This window comes from Nuphar pumila, chromosome 1 (genome assembly GCF_984573655.1).
Source record: "Nuphar pumila chromosome 1, dmNupPumi1.hap1.1, whole genome shotgun sequence".
In the NCBI taxonomy this organism is placed as follows: Eukaryota; Viridiplantae; Streptophyta; class Magnoliopsida; order Nymphaeales; family Nymphaeaceae; genus Nuphar; species Nuphar pumila.
In genome coordinates, this window is record NC_143249.1 from 25,045,806 (window position 1) to 25,060,228 (window position 14,423).

Sequence of the window (14,423 nt, forward strand, 5' to 3'; positions counted from 1 at the left end):
CCAGTTCAATCGTTTTCAAAAATAATAAATTGGACTATGAAATAGACGTTGCAGCTGCAAACTTATAGTTGACTCTGACTTAAACAAAAACGTTCAGACTACTCTTTCATATATATATATAAACAAACGATCTTGAATAATCGAATCCAAGTTGCATATAGGCCTTCTGACTTTGGGCAAAAAGTGTTCTACGCAACTAAGGGAGACTCTTAGTGGCGGATCACCACAAAACATGGTTTACAGAAAAAACCTCAAGCAATCTGATTTACAAGTTCTCCACAAAACATGGTTTACAAGTTCTGCCCCCTCCAAAAGACCACTACAAGTTCTCCACAAAACATGGTTTACAGAAAAAACCTCAAGCAATCTGATTGAACACATGCAGCAAAAACTTTTTATTTTAAGTGAAAATAAATAAATATCATTAATAATTAAAATATTACAAAATGTAAAGGGTGTACGATGTCAAGGTGTCACCAATATCCAACAAAAAAAGAAAAGGAAAACAAGAGCACAAAGATGAGTTCAGCCTGTAAAACAAACTACTCAATTGCACAAGAGAGCAACATTTTCCTTGCTTAATTTTGATCAAAATTTAAGTTTAAAGAAAAAAAAGGAACTTTGAGCAAATTGTTAATATGAAATTAGTCAAAAAAAAGCCTAACAATCACTATAAGGATGAGAGGGTCAATAGCGGTGACTTTTTAACGGCGACATAAAAAGTTGACTGAACAATAATGGCCACTTTTGATATCCCTGTGAATACCATGACCTCGAACAAATGTCACCATCATGAACATATTTGTAATGGCACCTTAAGATATCGTTGTTATAGGCATGTTTATAATGGCGACATTATATAGCCGTTAACTATGTTACCGTTATAAACATACCTATACCGGTGACCTTAGCTATCACAGTTAGAGGTATGTTTATAACAACGATATTATGTGGCCACTATGAGGATGTCGGTCAATAGTGGCGACACTTTAACGATGATAATAAAAGTCACCGTGATTAATCAAGTACAACACACATGCCGTCGTTATAAACATACCTATAACCACGAATTTATATATCTCGTTAAAGATACGTCTTTAATGATGACATTATTTGGCTGTTAAACATTGTTGTTAAGAACACTTTAACGATAATATTTAACGGCCTATAATCTCATCGTTAAAGATCAATAACGATGACATATAAATGTCATCCTTATAAGGTTTTACTCTATAACGGCGACCTTGTATATCGCCGTTATACAAGCCCTTTGAAAATTTTTTTCTCACTCTCTCTCTCTCTCTCTCTTCGGCCTCCCTCCTCCCAGCTCGGGTGATGCTGCCTAGCCCTGGCCTCTCTCTCGAAGGTCTTTCTCTCTCTCTCTCTCTCTCTCTCTCTCTCTTCTCTTTCTTCCTTTTCTTCTTATCGTTGTTGCAAGTGTCGAACCTGGCCCAGATTGGGTTTGGCTCTATAAGAGAAGGGAGTGGCAGGTTGTTTGTTATATTTGGGATATACTATTATAATTTTTAACTAGATTTTTGCCAAATATTTTTAAAATTAAGTTTGATTTGATCTTGAATATTTATATTTTAGGATTTAATATGGTAATGATGTGTATTACTTCTCTCTTTTTTCTTCTTCTTAGTTAACATTCCTTTTTTCATTTTCTTTTTAATTCTTTGATCCTTAGTTGATTTGATTGAGGTTTCAGATTATCTACTTAAGGTGAATTAATTTTGATTTCAATGATATAGTTGATTTGTTAGCCATTAGTTAGATTTTCATTTTTGTGAATTTATGACACCATGATAGCTCCATGTTATCATATGAGATTTGATGATATGAATGTTGATTATGATGCTACCCTGGTGATATAACACTACAAAAAAATATGGATTAGCGACAGACACTATCCATCGCTAATCTGTCTCTAATCCATCACTAAACAGTTTAGCGATGGATTGACGATGAATTAACGATGGATAGCATCTGTTGCATAATCCTGGTCGCTAATTAGCGATAGAACTTATCTGTCTCTACTTTCGTCGCTAATTTGTGATAGATTAACGACGAACATGATCCATCGCGAGTACATCGCTATTTTCAATTAGCAACAGATAATATTAGTCGCGAGTTGGGCGCTATTTTAAATTAGCGATGGATAATATTCATAGCTAATCCGTCACTAAATTAAAAAAAAAAAGCTGCTCCTTGTCGGGTGGTATTCTGGCAGCAATAGGTCAGACTTGTACCGCACCACACATGCGTTGCACCTGAGCGGCCCAGTCTGCCATTATGGGGTCTTTTGCATAGAACCGGCATGCTCTCCGGTGTGCTCTCCGACACGCTCTCCGTTGCATTCTTCAGTGTGCTTTCCAGTGCCCTCCCGACCTGGTTCCCTGCTTTTCCATCCCAGCCCACCATTGTGGGGTCTTCTACACAACGCAGAAGAGTGCACCTCTGAACCGGTGCACTCTCATGCGTGCTCTCCGGCGCCTTCTCGACCTCTGCCCCGGCCCGCCACTGCGGAGTGTTCTGCACAACGTAGTGGTTGCACCTCTGAACCGACACGTTCTTTGACGCGGCCTGGTTCCCTCGCTTGTTCGTCGACCTAAAACCATAACCCCCAACAGAATCGTTAGGCCAGGAACAGAAAGCCACGCTCAGAAAAAAAAATGACTTACCGGACCGGAGAGGTCGGGCCGGCCTGGTCCTCCAGCGCCGGTGGGCGACTCCGACTCATCTTCTTCCTCGCGTTCCTCCACCACGAAGTCGTCATCGTTCGAGAAGTCATCGATTTAAATTTCGAACGGAGAGAGGGGAAATTTTGCGCCTTAGATGGGACAATTTAAATCGAAAATTAGCGAGGGACTTTTTTTGTCGCTAATCCATCCCTAATTAGCGACATAATTAGCGAGGGAAAAATTTCCTCGCTAATTAGCGATAAAATAATTCCCTCACTAATTCCGTCGCTAATTTGCATTTTTTTGTAGTGTTTGGTGACAGAAAAATTCCATCACTAATCAGTCGCTCATTAGCGACGAAATTACGAGGGAGATATTTTCGTCGCTAATTTTGCAAATATTTTGAATATTAGCGATGATTAGTTTTCTTTCGCTAATCTGTCGCACATTTGCGACGGAAAAAATCTGTCGCAAATGTTCGTCGCTAATCCACGTTTTTCTTGTAGTGTAAGACCTATTCAATTTTACTTATTTTGGGCTTTAAAACTAATAGTGGTACTTTTCTTTCACTTTGTACTGATATAGTGTTATTGAATATTGTGAAACGTGGAGATATTGCTTTCCTGTTTTAAATGTTTGTCAATGTATTTGTATTCATTCTTTCTTGGCCATACTCTCATAATATAGTACTTGCAAATGCTATCAACTTAGTAAGAACTGAGTTTCATTGCTATACAACGTGAGCATAATATTGTAACATAGACAAAAAAAATAAAAATCCAATCACCATCCAAAAGGCACAAGCAGTCTAAATTTGTGAGATTTTATTAATTACAAGGTCTAAAATCTATAACAATAAAGGAAAAAAAATATAGCATCACAAACTTTTGTTGTTAGGGGACAAGTCTTATAATTCTATAATTAAGGAAACTATAAAAACATCAACAAGAAAGTCTTCAAGTGTTTTGCATGCAAGGGAGTTGAAGACACAAGGATCCAACCAATCGTCCAACCTTCTTCTTCTATTCTCTCTCTTTTTTGCTTATGAGGTCATATGATTGCAAGTGATTTGAGGTCATATGATTGTGAATCACAGAAGGTGGAACATGTCATATGTATTATTATAATAAATATCGATAAAGTAACACACAACAAACTTAAATTGGTTTATAAAGGATAAAAGTGACACATTTAAATAAAAATGTTTTATTTTCAAAATGAATGAATTAATAACATGCAATATATGTAATGCTTATATTAATTTATCATGATTTTAATGTTTTTATGTGATCCATTTAACTTTATATAAGATAAATGGTTGTTAAGATCCACATGGAGAATTAGAATTTAGAATGAATTTGAGTAAAAATAAATTGTATGTAAGAATGAAACCTTGACCACCTAAATATATATTCGTTACTGCATCACAAGCAGAGAAGAAAGAGTCTGTATTGCCAAAAAGTCTTAATTAGTTGGTGAACTCATGGATGGACCCTGAATTTGATGTATAAATACAGTTGAACATCTACCTATTTAAGTGTTGACAAAGCATCTAATGTCACAAAGGAAATGTATTGTAAGTGCATGTGTTATTGCTCTATCTTGCCTTTATGTTTTTTTTCCTATTGAAAATGAGTTCAAAAATATATATCGATTCTTTATAATATTTATCAAATTTAATGTTGTTCTTATATGATAGTTAATATTCTTGTATAATTCAATTTTATACAGTCTAGTCTAATCTAATATTGTTCGTAAAAAATTAATAGATGTCGATATATAGTTGTTCACGATGAGGATGTGCACGTTCTTCGTTTTCATGGAACGGTTCACCACCCGCCAGCCAAGGTGAACACTTAGACCAGATCGACTTCATACTACATGTGAGTGATACTTCAAGCGAGGAAGAGATGCCTCCCCAAACACCTCAAACCTTTGTAGCTCTAGAGTCATCCACGACAGCCTCAGGTAAATATTATTTCAGTATTTTTTTGTATAATTAAAAATTTATTACAGTCATTCCTATTCATATTAATTTATTTCTTACAATAAATTAGTAATTGTAGAATCTTCTCAGCACAAACGTGGGAAAATCAAATATGTAGTCCACCAGAAGCAAATCAAACAACAAAAGAATTCAGTAAATATCAATCCTGTGATGCAAGGAGTCATGGGCGAGAGTGCCTCCATATTCTCTAAGAGGCTTTCGTGCATCATTAGAGAGCAGGCCAACATGAATCACAAGTTATGGATGAAGGTCTTAGAGGTTGAGAATATAGTGTTACGTGAGGCAGTTTATGTAAGTATATTACCTAACTATATTTTGATAAACAGATTAATACATAAAAAATATTACAAACTATATTATGATAATTTGGTGCATGCAGAGTTTGTTTTAGACAAAGATATAACAAAACATCATTCTACCATAGATAAGCAGTTTCAACTATCATACTCAAGGGTGCGAGAATATTTTTACAAGCATTAGAAGAGGTTTGAAAACCACAACAAAGCAACAAAATATCTTCTTGAGGGAGTTGACTCTGAAGTGTGAAGAGATTTGCGACTTTTTCACTAGAGACTATTGGACGATAAATATTTGATATATATTTATAAGTAAATAAGTATTCAAATTTTTAGATTTTCATGAACTAATTGATCTCCTTTCGTTTAACAACGAATATCAAAGAAAAATTTTGTGAATAGGGAAAAATAGACAATCAAAGATACTAGTGGATCGTCTTTGTATATCCATAGGTTTCATGCGAGGGTAAGTTTCTTATTCTCTAACTTTAATTTTTTTTATATAGTAGTATAATGTTAAATATGTTTGATTTAATAGATTCTAAATTTGTTATTTGCATTCTAATAGATAGGCAGGAATCGACGATTAGTGCGTTCTATAAAGAGACGTACACCGATTTTGATCGTATGACATTCATCTACTGTGAAACTTAAAATACCTTTGTAAGTAACTCACAGTTTGTAGCAGTAAAGAAGAATCCACATTAATTCATTCTGTTTTGTACATTATCATTAATTACTAATAACCAAATATTAACGTTGTGTAGAACAAGTTACACTCTCTAAAGATTAAAAATGATGAAACATGTTCTTCATAAGGAGGTCTATTGATGTCACAGTAGGACGTCTTTTCCAAAGTTCACAGGGAGCAGTCCAGACATGTGAGAGGATGAGTGCATTTGTCATTCCATCCAAAAGCAAAACTCATGTTTAAGAGCTATCTTCTTAGCTGAAGGTGACACAATCAGTGCTCAAACAATTAACAAAATAACTGGAGTGAGAGAAAGAAGACCGAGAGCGAGACATAAAATCAAATATGAAGTTAAGAGAGCAGATGCAGACTTTCATAGATTCTCTCAAACAGAACCCCTCATCCTAGATCTCCCTTATTTTCCCGTAGATAAGACAACGAGATGTATATGTGTTGGATGAACATGTCATAGTTTTTTATGTCATGTTATGTTTTAAGGACATGTGTCTGTTTATAGTTTTTTTCTGTTTGGCTTATATTAAATCTTTTTCTTTTGTAATTGGTGTGAAACTAATTATATATATATTGAATTGAGGTTGATATCCTCTTAAATGTGAAAAAATGTTGTATTAATGTTATCTTTATGTTCTTCTAGATTCTCATGTAAGTGAAAATAAAGGCGAAAGCATTATCGAGCCTTCAATCATAATGTGATTAAAATATTTCTAAGTTATCAGACTAAATTTTTATATTGCTATCATTATCATTAACATTATCATAATTGAATTGTCAGATTAAAGACATTCTTGAAGTGTGTTTGTTGTAGGTTTAGACAAGATATAAGGAAAGAATTTTGAAGAAGATGTTTGTTTATTTTTTGAAGTGCATGTTTATATTTGAATGTATGTTTGACGTTGAATGTTTGAGGGGGTTGGAGATGATGAATGTTTGAGAATGTTAGAGAAGTGTGTTTGTTTTTTGAAGTGTGTGTTTATATTTGAACGTATGCTTGAAGTTGAATGTTTTGGAGGTTGGAGAAGATGAAGTGTATTTTATATTTTAATGTATATTTGGAGTTGGATGTTTGAGGGGGTTGGAGAAGATGGATATTTGAATATATTTTTAAAGTGTATGTTTATATTTAAATACATGTTTAAAGTTGAATGTTTAAGGAGGTAAGAGAAGTGTATACTTATGTTTGAATAGATGTATGTGTAAGGATGTTTGAAGTATATATTTGAATTGTGTTTCCTATTTTGTTTAATGTAATGTAAAAAAAAAATTAACAAATATAATTTTTTTTTTGTAGGTTTAATGCCTAAACTACTGATATTTCTGTGTCACCGTTATAGGCCTTAACACTATGTTATCATTACAACCTATAACAATAATGTAATTGTCATTGTCACAGCCTAAAATAGTGACTTACTTCTTGCTGTTATAGACTATAATGATGAGTTAATTCTTCTCGTTACAGGATATAACAATGACACCAAAATATCGCTGTTATAAATAAGTCATCATTATAGGATAGGTCGCCAATAGTGGTGTTCCTAGTTTCGATGAGATTTGTCACTGGTGTTGAGTCATACATTAACGATGACCTATAAATGTCATCGTTATTACTCAAGGCAAAAAATTGGTGGTCGTTATTTGTTGTTGTTATAGACCTATAGCGATGATAAATAGGCCAATAATGGCAAGAAACATCATTGCTAGTCGCTATTGACCCTCATCCTTGTAGTGAATAAGTACTACTACTTACTAAGATTTTAATTAGGGCCAGTTTGGATGCACCTTAAAGCCTATCTAGAAGCAAAGTTTTGGGCCTCAACTTGGTTTTAACCTTCAAAACCCAGTTTGGGAATGTTTAGAAAACATTTTCAAAGCTGGCTTTTGGAGCAAACCCAATCCAAAAGAAAGTTTTTGAAAAACTTGGTGGGGGTGTTTTTTTCACCCCAAACCTGGTTTATCATAGCCCTCCTTTCTCCACCCCTAATGCCACCCCTCACTCCTTGTCTTTCAACCACCACAATCTTACAACACAAAATGACCATTTTCGGTTGGGAAATGATCAAGTTGATTCCACTCATTCTAGGCGGTATCGGGCATGCCATTTTCTGGTCGGTCATTGGCCAATAGTGTTCAAATATTTTTTTAAAATTTGACCTTGTAGCCAGACCATTTTTTGACTGGTTGCTGGCAAAAAAAAAACCATTTAGTTTTTTTTTTTAAACATTTTTGGTGTTTTCACCACTGGCTGAAAGATTGCCCTTCTGGTGCCTCTTTACCTAGAAGGCACGAGCCCAACCATTTTTTGGCCGGTGGCTGGCCGAAAAATGGCTGGCATATTTTTATTTTAGTCTTTTTAGTAAATATTTTTTTGGTAGTTCCAGTTAGCCACTGTCTGGAACATTGTCAGGCTGCTGCCTCTTGATCAGACAACACCAAGCTTGACCATTTTCTGGTTGGTAGCGAACCGAAAAATGACCAGCCATTATTATCATTATCTTTTGAGTTTTGGGACCTAAAGCTTAGTTTTTTAGATTTTTGGTCATCCAAACATCAACAAAACTTGGTTTTTTGGCAAACTGAGTTTTTAAGGACCTGGTTTTGCCTCCTCTCATCCAAAAGAGACCTTAGTCTATTGCCAACATCTTGACTACATGCAAGCTAGTCTCATCCACCAATGTCTTACAAACTGGATGTTTTGTCTGCATGGTCACCGTAGGTCTCTTCCATAAGCGTTAGGGAGTCCTTTTCCCTAAGCCAAAAGAAGATTTATGATCATTCTGATCCCCATACACCAGAAATCCATATTAGAAACAACCTTATATATATATATATATATATATATATATATATATATATATATATATATATATATATATATATATATATATATATATATATATATATATATATATAGGTAGAGGTCAAGACTTAAGGTCAACAAAAAGCAATCACAAAATTCACACAATCTGAAAATAAATACGTTCATTTTCCTTTTCTGGGAAAGGGAGTGAAGGAAAACATCCTATTCGTGGACTCATCCAAGAATTTCAGAACAAAAACCTTATTGATCAAAACCCTAATCCCTACAAATGCCTATGAAACAATAGTACTTGAAAAATGAAAAGTCGTGCTAGTGGCATAAAACTATGAGTCTAGGACCCCTTGCCATGGGGACTAAGCTGGTTCTCGGCTTGCGCAGAAGGGTGATGCCCATGGGAATCGAGCCTTGACTACCCATCTAGCAGTCAAGGCCCCACCCTACTATGCCCAACACCCTTGGGCGACGACCATGATTTTGCTCTCAAGAGAGCTCCCTTGAAGTCTCCCAGCGTGTGAGCAAGTCCTCTACACGAGGACTCCCCGATGAAACTGATGACTTACTGATGAAGTCTCCCACTGTATGAGCAAGAGTCCTACCTTTGAGAGTTCTCCAAGAAAGAAGAGGAAACAAAAAGAATCTAGAATTAACAGAGATGTTAGTGATCTCCCACAAGAAGTGAGACTTTGCTATGTACCAAAAGGAGAAGGACTCTCCTCCAAAATTGTGTAACCTTGCTCTATAAATAATAGAGGTCCTCTCTCTCTTGGATCATTACCTTTGAGAGATTGAGAGAGGACCGCAATACCGTGGACGTAGACCCTTGTGATTGAACCATGTTAAAAATTGTGTATTGTTATTTTTTGTGTGGTTTGATAACTTTGCTACTTTCACACACTCTTCCTAACAAAAAAACTCAGGCACATGGAGTGGGAGGTTTTTATTGAGTCCATTTAAATGTGTAATGTATGATTACTTGTAATTTTGTTTATTTATTAATTTTTCTTTCTTTCTGAAAAAACAAAAGCTTATGCAAGGCTCTCAAACAGGTATTGAAGAAAGCTTTTTTTTCTACTTTTTTTTGTAAGATTTCTCGTTGCAAGAGAATTTGGAGAAGCGTGTCGACTCCACGAGGGTAAGTGATAAGTAGGGGTAACGGGTTTGGTTTGGTTCGGAACCAGGTGGAATTAGACTTGGATCAGATTTTTGGGTATGGTGTCAAGTCCAAACTCAGATTTTCAAGTTTCCGGGTCAACAGAATTAGGAGAATGCACAATGGATCGATGCGGCCACGTTTTATGTTTCATGGTTTGACCATCTTTTGAAAATGACATGGAAATTGATGCTATTAAGGAAATTTTCAAAATAGCGACAAACATTTTTGTATAATTTAAAAATACTCTCAACATTTGTAAAATCTCATAAAGGAACCAAACTTTTGTCTGTACACCTCATACAAACTTTTTTCAAAATTAATTACAATCACTGCTAACCCACCTTGGTATAGTAAAAAGATGTTATGATTTAGCTTTCCAACAATTAGAATGTGGGTTTGGTCTGATATCATAATCTAAGTTTGCAACGCTTATGAATCTGATGTGTGCTTTGATTTGAGTTTTCTTCTCTCAAATTTCTATTTTTAGAGCAAGTTTACAATGTCCTGTGATGTATGGATTTTCTCAGCTTATTGTGATTGCAAATCACTATCGCATCCAACACTTTCCCAAGTTTAGTAAAACATGAGAAAAGTTCAACTTGTGGTTGTGATTCTCACTAAAAATGCTTCACCTTTGAATGCTGTGAAAGTTGGCCACAAGACTGAATTTGTAGCCAATCTTTATAATGATTGATATTTAGATAAACAACCCCATGCTCCCAAACAAACTGGTGCAACTTATAGAAAAGAGAGTGAAGTTTCAATAATAAGATAAAAAAAGTAATTAATAAAATTTTAAAAGTTTAATTTGAGATTTTGCTAAAGTCAAAACTGCTATGGGTTTTGTTCATTAATCATAACAAAGTTTATGAATACTTTAAAATTTTTTTAAAGCATAGGTAAACTTTAAATTGTAATATTGTTTTGATTGATGAGTCTAGAGCTGGGGTTAATGCTAAGTTAGAATTATGGAGACAGACATTGGAAGCAAGAGGTTTTAAGTTGAGTAAGAGTAAGACAGAATATATGAAATGTCAGTTTAGTAAGCAACGAAGTAGTGATGAGAGTGTAGTAAAGCTTGGTGAGCAAGAAATATCGATGGATGATTGTTTCAAATATTTGAGATCTATCATTCAAAAGTATAGAGAAATTGATGGAGATGTAAATCATAGGATAAAGGTTGGGTGGATGAAATGGAAAAGTGCAACTGGAGTGTTGTGCGATCGTACAATGCCATTGCGGTTGAAGAGAAAGTTTTATAGGATGACTATTAGGCCCGCTTTACAATATGGTACAGAATGTTGAGCTACCAAGAGACATCATATTAAAAAAACGAGTGTAGCTGAGATGCATATGCTTAGATGGATGTGTGGAAATATAATAAAAGATAAGATTCAGAACGAGGAGGTACATAAGAAGGTAGGCGTTGCACCCATTGAAAATAAGATGAGAGAGAATCGTTAAAGGTGGTTTGAACATATTCGGCGAAGGCCTAATGATGCTCCAGTTAGAAGGATGTTGAAATGAGAAAATATATTAGTTAAAAGAGGTCGGAGTAGACCTAGGAAGACTTGGATGAAGATGATAAGAAAGGATATGAATGCTTTGAACCTCACCGAGGACATGGCATTGGATAGAAATGATTGGAGGAGAAGGATTCATGTGGAAGACCCAGAATGATTTTCTTTGTTGGTTCATATCGCCGACCCTAATTGTTTTGGGATGAAGGCGTAGTTGTTGTTGTTGTTGTATAGGTAAACTTCAAATTATGATGAAAACTTGTGTGTCAACATGCAAACGGGCTATGCCATTATTTTGCAGCACACACACACACATATATATATATATATATATATATAGAGAGAGAGAGAGAGAGTATCATCGGTCTTGCTGGGTGTGGAATCCATTTACAATTTTTTACCTTTAGTGCTGTCCTGAACGACGCTAAAGCTCTGAGCGGAAAACTGGTGACCACCTAAAGGTCCAAAATGTGAAAAATTGATGCCTTACGCTGATCATGGATGTTGTATCCTGCTTTACACGATTATATATATATATAAACAGAGAAAATGGGTAGGTTCGAAATTGGTATGTGCTAAATGGATTTTTCTGCCCTTTTCGTATTTTTTTTCGCAGTTCTGACTCCATAAATGTGTTGGGCATGATCAATTTACGAGGAATCTGCACCTGGATCATGTGTTATTGATAAAAAAAATGATATTTGGAGCCTCAGAAATTTACAAAGATTTTGGACGGTTGATTTTTAGAACCTTTTAAAAACCCACCCTTGTGTCAGAATTGAACACTTTAAGAACCTATTCTTGTAAAATCAAGTACATAGATCACATCTGTACGGTCAGAATTTAAAAATAAAATATAAAAACCCTGAAAAACTCATTTAGTATGGATCATTTAGCATCTTTCATTTGACACGTATCATTTTGCACTATCCGTTACTATATATATATATATATATATATATATATATATATAGAGAGAGAGAGAGAGAGAGAGAGGTGTTAAAAGATTATGCTGCTGTCTTAATATTGTTTTTTTTCTCTTTTTCTTTTTTATAAATGTGCCAAAACATATGCAAAAAGGTTTTCTAGGACACTCCACAATTTACTGAAGGAATTGTCTTGGAAAAATGTATATCAACCATCCAACGGTTGTCTTACTACAAGCATATTTCCATATCATCCACTGAGATGCTCAACTCCCCTTCTGTTTGCTGGTTCGGTACATGGCCCTGGGAAAAGTTTTCCTCATCTGATTCCCATATCTTGAGCTCTTGGTTTGCACTCTCATAGCTTCCCAGCACTGTGCTGCCACTCTCCTGCACTAGTACCATAGACATCAACTCTGCGTCCATGGCCATGCCTGCCTCTACAGCAACCCTCTTTACGGACTTCGGCGACATGTCAAAGACGCGGAATGACGGATTAATGCTTCCAGGAAAATTCAGGCCATTAATTCCATCCAGCCCTCGTAGGCAGAACACAGCCGTGTCGTGCGCAATAGCCGCATCCTCCGGAGTAGAGTACGAGCCCAGCCATAGGCGGTCTCTCGAACCCGGCAAACGAATTTCTGAGACCCACTTCCCCGATTTCCTGCGCCGAACGCCTTTGTATGGATTTCGGGCATCTGCTTCGGCACTCTGTACCAGTTCCGACCTTTGCATCTTGCCGGACAGCTGTGAGAGTCCCTGTTCTCCGGTTTGTAATCGCTAGAGATGCAATGGTTACTAGCCTTGATGGGGGCACTGAAGCTAAGTGGTGGCTTATTTAGGTTGAAGATGCAAAGGCTTGACATTTTGAATGCTTGAATCAGAGAACGTGAGTAGAGAAGACTAGACTTTTTGGCTGGCTCACTCTCCCCCACTCGAAATGGAACAAGCATAATTTATGTCCAATCATAAACAGGACCGATATCATGAGGATTTTCTGTGTGAAATAGAGAACCTTCTGGTAAGTTTTTTTTTTTTTCCGACAGAGAAAGCTTGGGTTAGGCAGACTCCTACAACTACCATTTTGGGTCCATTTTGGGTTCGAATTTGCATCATCCCAACACAAGGTGACGTGCACTAACTGCTCCCATTGATAACCTCATGATAAGTTGGAACTGTTTTTCTTGGGTTTTTCTCAGGAGAATCCAGGTCAAAGAATAATGGTAAATGTAAAATATAAAAAATATACCAAATATGTAGAAATGTAAACAATATTAAATATAAAAATTCAAGTTTTGTTTATCGTGAAAATACCATGTTAAACCACCGAGGCTCTACTTGTCTTACAGGATCAGCTAGTGCACGTCACCTTGTGTAGGGATGTTGCAAGTTCTAAACCGGATGGTATCAGTTGTATAACTGGTAGGGGTCTGCCTAATCCGAACTAGACTATATAAAAAAAAGAAAATACATGTTAATAATATGGTATTCTGCCACATGGGGCTTAAGTGTCATATGGTAAGGCTCTGCCTAACCCCAGCTTGAGTTTTTTTTAAAAAAAAAAAAACCATCTACATGAATCCGGGTAAGGAATCAATGAAGATGGTACAGTATCTGAACCCAGATACTAAATGTCAAAAGTTGACCTTTCTCTCTAAAATAAACGTGGAAAATTAATGTATGTATTTAGCTGTGTACTTTTTTCTCTTAGTGTACGGTGGTGTAAGGTCTCGTGCACCTCCAACTGAGAATGTGCTCAATCAAGACCCGAACATGCATTGTAACTACAGTGCATATATATGTGTGTGTGTGTGTGTGTGAGCATATAACCTGCCCCCATAATCATCATCCACACATGCCACGACAAATTGGTTCAACATATAAGAAGTTAAAGAGGAAGTGGCTAACTGTAACTGTTTTTTATTTTCACATCTAGCACATGTGAAAAATCACTAGAAGCCAGTGCTGGGATCATGTCAACGTGCATGTAAGATTTCATGGGGATCGAAAAATCAATGGCTTTCAATGTGTCAAATTTTCAACCCTCCTAAAAGCATATTTTCACATTGAAAAATACAATCCAAAAGACTATTGCTACTATTTTGACCATGCCAAACACATCGATGAGGCTATATTTGGTTAAAACAAGCTCTTACTATGAGTTCAGCTAGGGGCTCCTCACAGACCTCTATATCTCTCTGTGTATATAGAGAAATGGGTAGGTGCAAAATTAATGTGTTAAATAGGTTTTTTTGTTCTTTTGGTATTTTTTTTGGCAGTTCTGACCTCATAAATGTGTTGGGCACGAT

General features: G+C 35.9%; 1 pseudogene; it reads right to left on the reverse strand.

Moving 5' to 3' along the window:
• Window positions 1-12,345: 12,345 nt before the first annotated feature.
• On the reverse strand, window positions 12,346-12,849 carry LOC149848404 (ethylene-responsive transcription factor ERF019 pseudogene; annotated as a pseudogene).
• Between the last annotated feature and the right edge of the window lie 1,574 nt (window positions 12,850-14,423).